Source organism: Corythoichthys intestinalis, chromosome 6 (assembly GCF_030265065.1).
Source record: "Corythoichthys intestinalis isolate RoL2023-P3 chromosome 6, ASM3026506v1, whole genome shotgun sequence".
NCBI classification, from domain to species: domain Eukaryota; kingdom Metazoa; phylum Chordata; class Actinopteri; order Syngnathiformes; family Syngnathidae; genus Corythoichthys; species Corythoichthys intestinalis.
The window spans coordinates 16,593,947-16,602,079 of record NC_080400.1 but is presented as its reverse complement, the minus strand read 5'-3'; positions in this window follow the sequence as shown (position 1 = coordinate 16,602,079).

Genomic DNA, 8,133 nt, shown 5'->3' with positions numbered 1-8,133 from the left:
GTTGTTGATTCTTGACAAAAAAAATAATTTTCATATCTTTATGTTTGAAGCCTGAAATGTGGCAAAAGGTTGCAAGGTTCAAGGGGGCCGAATACTTTTGCAAGGCACTGTATCTGCCAAATTTTTTCACTTTTGAATGGATATAAAAGATCCAAGCTGGAGATAAATGGATATAGTGACATAATTTGCTAGATGATACTTAATGACATCCGTCATAAGCATTCATTAATGTCCATTAGTGTTATATCATAATTATTATGGTCTTATGGCAGTATTATGGCGCCGCCGTCAAATAAAGTGTTACCTATGAACCCAAATAAATCAACAACTAAGCCGCACTAGACTATAAGCGCAAGATTCAAAATGAGGGGAAAAAATAGCCGCTTTTTGTCCGAAATTATGGTAAAAGGCAAGAAAGTCCTACACAATAAAATGAGGGGGGAAAAAAAACAAAAACAATGCATCACGCTAAAATACGGCAAACAAAAGAATACAACAGATAAAATCCAAACAAATTAAAACCCTTAAAAAATATAACCAGGCTACCCTAGTCAGGAGAAAATTGAGTCTAAAAAAAATACAATTTAAAGAGGCCTATATTAGTAATGGTACGGATTTCAGGGGGCAGGCTATTCCACAACCTGGGGGCAACAACCGCAAAAGATCGATCACCGCACTGTAAGTCTCGATCTTGGAACTTGCAGAAGAAACTGGCCGATAGAACGAAGTTGCGAGTTACGGAGGGTTAAAATGACAAATAAAAAGGAGTCAAACAGTCACAGTCAAACATGGCGGAGGTTCCCTGATGTTTTGGGGTTGTTTTGCTTCCTCTGGCACTGGACTGCTTGACCGTGTTCATGTTATTATGAAGTGTGAAGACGACCAAAAAAATTTGCAGCATAATGGATGGCCCAGTGTGAGAAAGCTGGGTCTCCCTCAGAGGTCATGGGTCTTCCAGCAGGACAATGACCCAAAACAAACTTCAAAAAGCACTACAAAATGGTTTGACAGAAAGCACTGGAGACTTCTAAAGTCAGACCTGAATCCCATAGAACACCTGTGGAGAGATCTGAAAATGGAAGTTTGGAGAAGGCACACTTCATATCTCAGGGAACTGGAGCAGTTGGCCAAAGAAGAACCGGAAGCGGTTGTTCACAGTTATTTTGTGTAAAGGTTGTGCTACTAAGTATTAGGCTGAGGATGTCAATAGTTTTGTCTGGCCTATTTTTGGAGTTTTGTGTAAAATGATTCTCTTTTGTGTTTTTTCATTGCAAGCAAAATAAAATAAGATATTACTCCCAAAGCATTTGTAATTGCAATCATTTTCTGGGAGAAACTGAGCATTATCTGACAGAATTGCAGGGGTGCCAATACTTTTGGTCAGCACTGTATGTGTATCGATTTTCATCAAAATTGCCATGTTATTTCGAGTATTCCTAAACTTTTGCATTTGACCCCTGTGGTTTAATCTAAAATTTACAGCAACATCGCTACTTTTACTCTTGACAATCAATAAAGATTTTAATGTTTCATTTAATTCTGACTACTTTGTGCGGTTGTGGACATACAGTGGGGCAAATAAGTATTTAGTCAACCACTAATTGTGCAAGTTCTCCCACTTGAAAATATTAGAGAGGCATGTAATTGTCAACATGGGTAAACCTCAAACATTAGAGACAGAATGTGGGGGGAAAAAAAAGAAAATTACATTCTTTGATTTTTTAAAGAATTTATTTGCAAATCATGATGGAAAATAAGTATTTGGTCCATACCAAACGTTTATCTCAATACTTTGTTATGTACCCTTTGTTGGCAATAACGGAGGCCAAACGTTTTCTGTAACTCTTCACAAGCTTTTCACACACTGTTGCTGGTATTTTGGCCCATTCCTCCATGCAGGTCTCCTCTAGAGCAGTGATGTTTTGAGGCTGTCGTTGGGCAACACGGACTTTCAACTCCCTCCACAGATTTTCTATGGGGTTGAGATCTGGAGACTGGCTCGGCCACTCCAGGACCTTGAGTGGCGAAGCCACTCCTTTGTTGCCTTGGCTGTGTGTTTGGGATCATTGTCATGCTGAAAGACCCAGCCACGTCTCATCTTCAATGCCCTTGCTGATAAAAGGAGATTTTCACTCAAAATCTCTCGATACATGGCCCCATTCATTCTTTCCTTTACACAGATCAGTCGTCCTGGTCCCTTTGCAGAAAAACAGCCCCAAAGCATGATGTTTCCACCCCCATGCTTCACAGTGGGTATGGTGTTCTTCAGATGCAATTAAGTATTCTTTCTCCTCCAAACACGAGAACCTGTGTTTCTACGAAAAAGTTCTATTTTGGTTTCATCTGACCATAACACGTTCTCCCAGTCCTCTTCTGGTTCATCCAAATGCTCTCTAGCGAACCGCAAATGGGCCTGGATGTGTACTTTCTTCAGCAGGGGGACACGTCTGGCAGTGCAGGATTTGAGTCCCTGGCGGTGCATTGTGTTACTGATAGTAGCTTTTGTTACTGTGGTCCCAGCTCTCTGTAGGTCATTCACTAAGTCCCCCCGTGTGGTTCTGGGATTTTGCTCACCATTCTTGTTATCATCTTGACGCCACGGGGTGAGATCTTGCATGGAGCCCCAGATCGAGGGAGATTATCAGTGGTCTTGTATGTTTTCCATTTTCTAAAAATTGCTCCCACAGTTGATTTCTTTACACCAAGCGTTTTACCTATTGCAAATTCAGTCTTCCCAGCCTGGTGCAGGTCTACAATTTTGTCTCTGGTGACCTTCGACAGCTCTTTGGTCTTGGCCCTAGTGGAGTTTGGAGTGTGACTGACTGAGCTTGTGGACAGTTGTCTTTTATACCGCTAATGAGTTAAAAAAGGTGCCATTAATACAGGTAACGAGTGGAGCCTCATTAGACCTCGTTAGAAGAAGTTAGACCTCTTTTACAGCCAGAAATCTTGCCTGTTTGTAGGTGACCAAATATTTATTTTCCACTCTAATTTGGAAATAAATTCTTTAAAAATCAAACAATGTGATTATCTGTTTTTTTTTTTTCACATTCTTTCTCTCATGGTTGAGGTTTACCCATGTTGACAATTACAGACCTTTCTAATCTTTTCATGTAGGAGAATTTGCACAATTGGTGGTTGACTAAATACTTATTTGCCCCACTGTATATCCATTTTCAAATATAACATATGGTATAACTACGTATGACATGAATGTGTGTGTCCCATTTTATCACCTGTGAATGAGGGAGTGCATGTCCGCAGGCAGAACTGTACAGTAAGTCCTTTCCTCCTCGGCCCTCCTTCCCCACAGGCAATAAGCAGAGTAAACACAGCATCCACCTAACAGGATCCAGGATGCACCGCTTCATTTGCATCCTAGCGCCTGAAAACACACACGCACATACACACTCTTTTTCCTCTTTTTTTTTTTAATTTTTTTTTTTTTTTAAATATAATTTTGGACTCTGTATCCCCCAATATTTCCTTTTTTGCTTATTTCTTTTTCATGTTCTCCCTTTACTTGACCTTATTCACTTCCAGTTTTTGTATTTCTGCTTTCGGTTAAGTCGTCTGTTGTGCCCCAGGGCTTAAATGGAAGACAACAGTGTCACTGGTGCTTTTCCCTCCTCCCCGTTCTTGTGCTGCTTCTCATCGTATTCTTCTTGTCAGCGCATATGCAAAACTTTCACTTTTCCCTCAGGACAATCGCGCTCTCCTACTTTTACCTTCTTTTTGGAAAGTTTAATCCCAGTAATCAATTTAAATCATTAGCTGTGTGATATTGGCCGATGCCGATACTGTACCAATATCACATTAAAAAGTATATGATGGAAAACACTCAGGTAACTTGAAGTTCCGCTCAGAGACCCCCAATTTGGCCAAATTTCAAAATTGTCCTATATGCATGTGTGATACATCATTGGAAAGCTTAAAATCTCAATTTTCTGGGGGAAGAAAATTTTTGAACAGGAGGGCATTTTAAAAAAGAAAATGTAAACAGCAGAACCCTAACTGGAGGTGAGAGCACGCGAGAGCATAAATAGAGACGCCATGATTTTAATGAGATATTATTGCGTACTTACCTCTTTTCGATCCAAAAACTTCATGTAGCATGTATCACCGAGTGTAAAGACACAGCTGTGAATGGCCGCAGCTGGATTTTGGGGGGGATTTTATGGATGAAAGATGCTCATATAACAAGGGTCGTGATGCAGAAATCGCAGACATCAAGGAGTAATAGACCCCCCCCCCCCCAGGAACACTACATGCCCCACACAAGTTCCCCAGGCGAACTCCGCCACGAGGCAGTGGTCAACACAAAAGAAAGACCCAAAAAAATCCATCTTGATGAGACAGGCGGCGATGAGGGAAAAGTTTACCCCTGCTGTCGCGGCCACAACAGCGTCATCTCTCAGTTCAATAGCTTAGTTATGTGTAAATAAATTGTTCCTTTGCTTTCAAAAGCTCTTGCTGTTTATGTTATTTTGTAGAAGCAAAAAATTATTCCGATGTTTGAGATGTCACAAAAGCAAAAAATAGCTGTGTTAAAGTCAAAGTTATGTTTGAAATGTATGCTTTTACAAAAATAAAAAATTAGGAAAATTTCTAAAACTAAGCTATTTTCTAATGCTGATTTCTAAAGAATGGAAAAAGATATGAACTAACTTTTTTTTCCTGCTGAAAGAGTCTAATCTTTCTTTTGGTGGGTTCCATGTTTATATAGCAATAGATTAGAATTTTCTGTGGCCCTTGCAAAATCAGTCAAAATCCAGTAAAACATCCCAGAGCGAAGGGGGTTGCACAGGTGAAAATGGCTTGGAGTGAATGAGTTAATATAAAAAAAAAAGTTCAAAGCCAAAAACGGAAATGTATACAGCATGACGTGCAGTCATACATTTAACTAAAATGAAAATAGGAAATTAGCGTTGTCCAATAATGACTTTTGTTTGTTTTTCCAAAAATCCGATAAATGCAGTCGTGGACTCCACATATTATGGCTAATTGTATTATGATGCCCCTCGGTGCTTTGATAATGATAAATGTAACAACTTCAAGGTTTTCCAAATAAACAATCAGTGAAAAATAAAGGGAAGCTGAGCTAAACTGTGACCAGCCCTTGTACAAAGGCAGAAGGCTTCTACATTCACTTTGAAGGCAACATGCATATTGGCCCAAAAACAATAATGAAAATCCGATGTCGATATTTTCCGATATCATTTAAAAATGCTTTTATCGGCCGATATTATCGGCTACCTGATAATACTGGACAACTCTACAAGAAATCCTTTGTTACGGTTACTTTGGATGATTCTATAACTATCTTATATTCTACTAGCCTACTTAATGACTCCAATTTTAGTAGTACTTTATTGAAAATAAATTAACCCATTGACTGCCATTGACAGCATTAGACGTCAATCCATTTGAAATGGGAGGGTTCCAGAAAATGAACGTTCAATAGCCCTTCCTAGTTAAAATGTACTGGATTGGATATTCAATGTCCTGTCAATGGCACTGAAACAAAGTGAAACATGATCATTCACTGTCAACCCTCCCAGGTTAAAATTAATTGGACGTCTATCGCCGTCAATGGCAGCCAATGATTTAAAAAAGAAACAAGCATCGTTCAGAAAAAATTGCAACCATTTGTGACTGTGACGCATCATTTAAGATGTCGTTCACAGCCGCTTTGATGTCGTCTGCCGACTCATCGGCGATCGGTCGCCGCTGTCGGTCAAAAATCAACATCGTTCCTCCTCCCGCCGTCTTTGTTGACTCGGCGGCTGGGTCGCGACGAGGTCAGCAGCCACGCTTCGAGGACGGCGGACGGGACTCACCCCGAATGCTCTTTGAGGCTCTCAGTGTGAGGCGGCCATGTTTAGTCTGCCGCACGCCGCGTCCATTTGGCACCGAGCTGTCTCAACAAGAAAATGAAGATGCGTTTGACCACCGCAACGGCGCTTCCAGGCTCACCATCACTCACGTGCAACTTCGATACTTGAAAATTTCCATAGGCTTACTGTTGGAGTTTTTCAATCTTTCATATTTTTTGGACAAGTCAAAGAATGCACAATAAAGACAAAAGAGTATATGGCGGAAAACACAGACAAGACTGAAAAAGCAGTTTCTGCTCTTGCACCCCTCTTTAAAATAAACTGCTGTATTTTAAGCCAAAACAACTGTTGTGTTTGATAGAACAATATGTCTACTGTATATGCAGCAATAGCAGATTCATGGCGAATTAAGCCCCTGTACTATTTTTATTTGTCCGTTTTACCCTGGAAACCCCCGTTTACAGACGTCGCGCAACCGCTTTTGTTTCAACCTAGCCAATAAAAAGAGGGTAAGATATTTATTATTCAAAATGTTTGTCATTTTTAGCTTGGAATCCTTAATTGATGTCTAATATTTAGTTTAAAAAAAGAAAACGACTTTAAAAAATTATTCACTCGCATATTTTAAACTTTTAAACAAATTACGTCACAATGAAAAATTTGGCGTCTGCAAAAAAGTCAAGGATATCTACCTCAGAACTATCACTTAATTGTATTTTTTGTTACTGTCGCATTTTCCCCGATATGTTATATAATAAATAATCGATCCAAACAAAGAAAAATTGAAAAACAACGTTTAAAAGGGTAACCATATGACAAAGAAAATCTCAACCACTCCTTGTTGTCTGCGATTTCTGCATCGCGACCCTTGTTATATCACCATATTTCACCCATAAAATCCCCAAAAAATCTGGCCGTGGCCATTCACAGCTGTGTCTTGACACTCGGTGATACATGCTACATGAAGTTTTTTGATCGAAACAAGGTAGGTACACGATAATATCACATTGAAATCGTGGCGTCTTTAATTCTGCTCTCGCGTGCTCTCGCCTCCAGTTAGGGTTTTGCTGTTTAAAAAAAAAAAAAAATTTTTTAAATGCCCTCCTGTTCAAAATGTTTCTTACCCCAGAAAATTGAGATTTTAAGCTTTCAAATGATGTATCACACATGCATATCGGACAATTTTGAAATCTGGCCAAATTGGTGGTCTCACAGCGGAACTTCAAGTCACCTGAGTGTTTTCCGCCATACAGACAAGACTGAAAAAGCAGTTTCTGCTCTTGCACTCCTCTTTAAAAGAAACTGCTGTATTTTAAACCAAAACACCTTTGATAGAGCAATATGTCTATATGCTGCCATAGCAGATTCATGGCGCATAAAGCCCCCGAACTATTTTTAATTTGTCCGTTTTACCCTGAAAACCCCCGTTTACAGATGTCGCGCAACCGCTTTTGTTTCGACCCAGACATAAAACAAAGGTAATTAATTATATTTACCATTCAAAATGTCTGTCGTTTTTAGCTTGGAATCATTCATTGATGTCTCATAATTTCGTTTTTAAAAAAAAAAACAACTTTAAAAAATTATTCACTCACATATTTTAAACTTTTAAACAAATTGTCACAATGAAAAAAATGGCGTCTGTAAAAGAGTCACGGATATCGACCTCATAACTATCGCTTAATTGTATTTTTTTTGTTACTGTCGCATTTTCTCCGATATGTTAGATGTTAAATAATTGATCCAAACAAAAAAAAAGTTGAAAAAAACGTTTAAAAGGGTAAATATATGAAAAAGAATATCTCGACCACTCCTTGATGTCTGCGATTTCTGCATCGTGACCCTTGTTATATTACCATGTTTCACCCATAAAATCCCCCAAAAATCCAGCTGTGGCCATTCACAGCTGTGTCTTGACACTCAGTGATACATGCTACATGGAGTTTTTGGATCGAAACAAAGTAGGTACACGATAATTTCTCGTTAAAGTCATGGCGTCTGTAATTCTGTTCTCGCGTGCTCTCACCTCCAGATAGGGTTTTGCTGTTTTAAAAAAATATATATTTTTTTTTAAAAATGTCCTCCTGCTCAAAATTTTTCTCCTCCCAGAAAATTGAGATTTTAAGCTTTCCAATGATGTATCACACATGCATATCGGACAATTTTGAAATCTGGCCAAATTGGTGGTCTCACAGCGGAACTTCAAGTCACCTGAGTGTTTTGCGCCATATACATGTTGCACTGGAGTATAAATCACATTTTTGGACGGCAATTTTGTAATTCATCAGAAACCCCA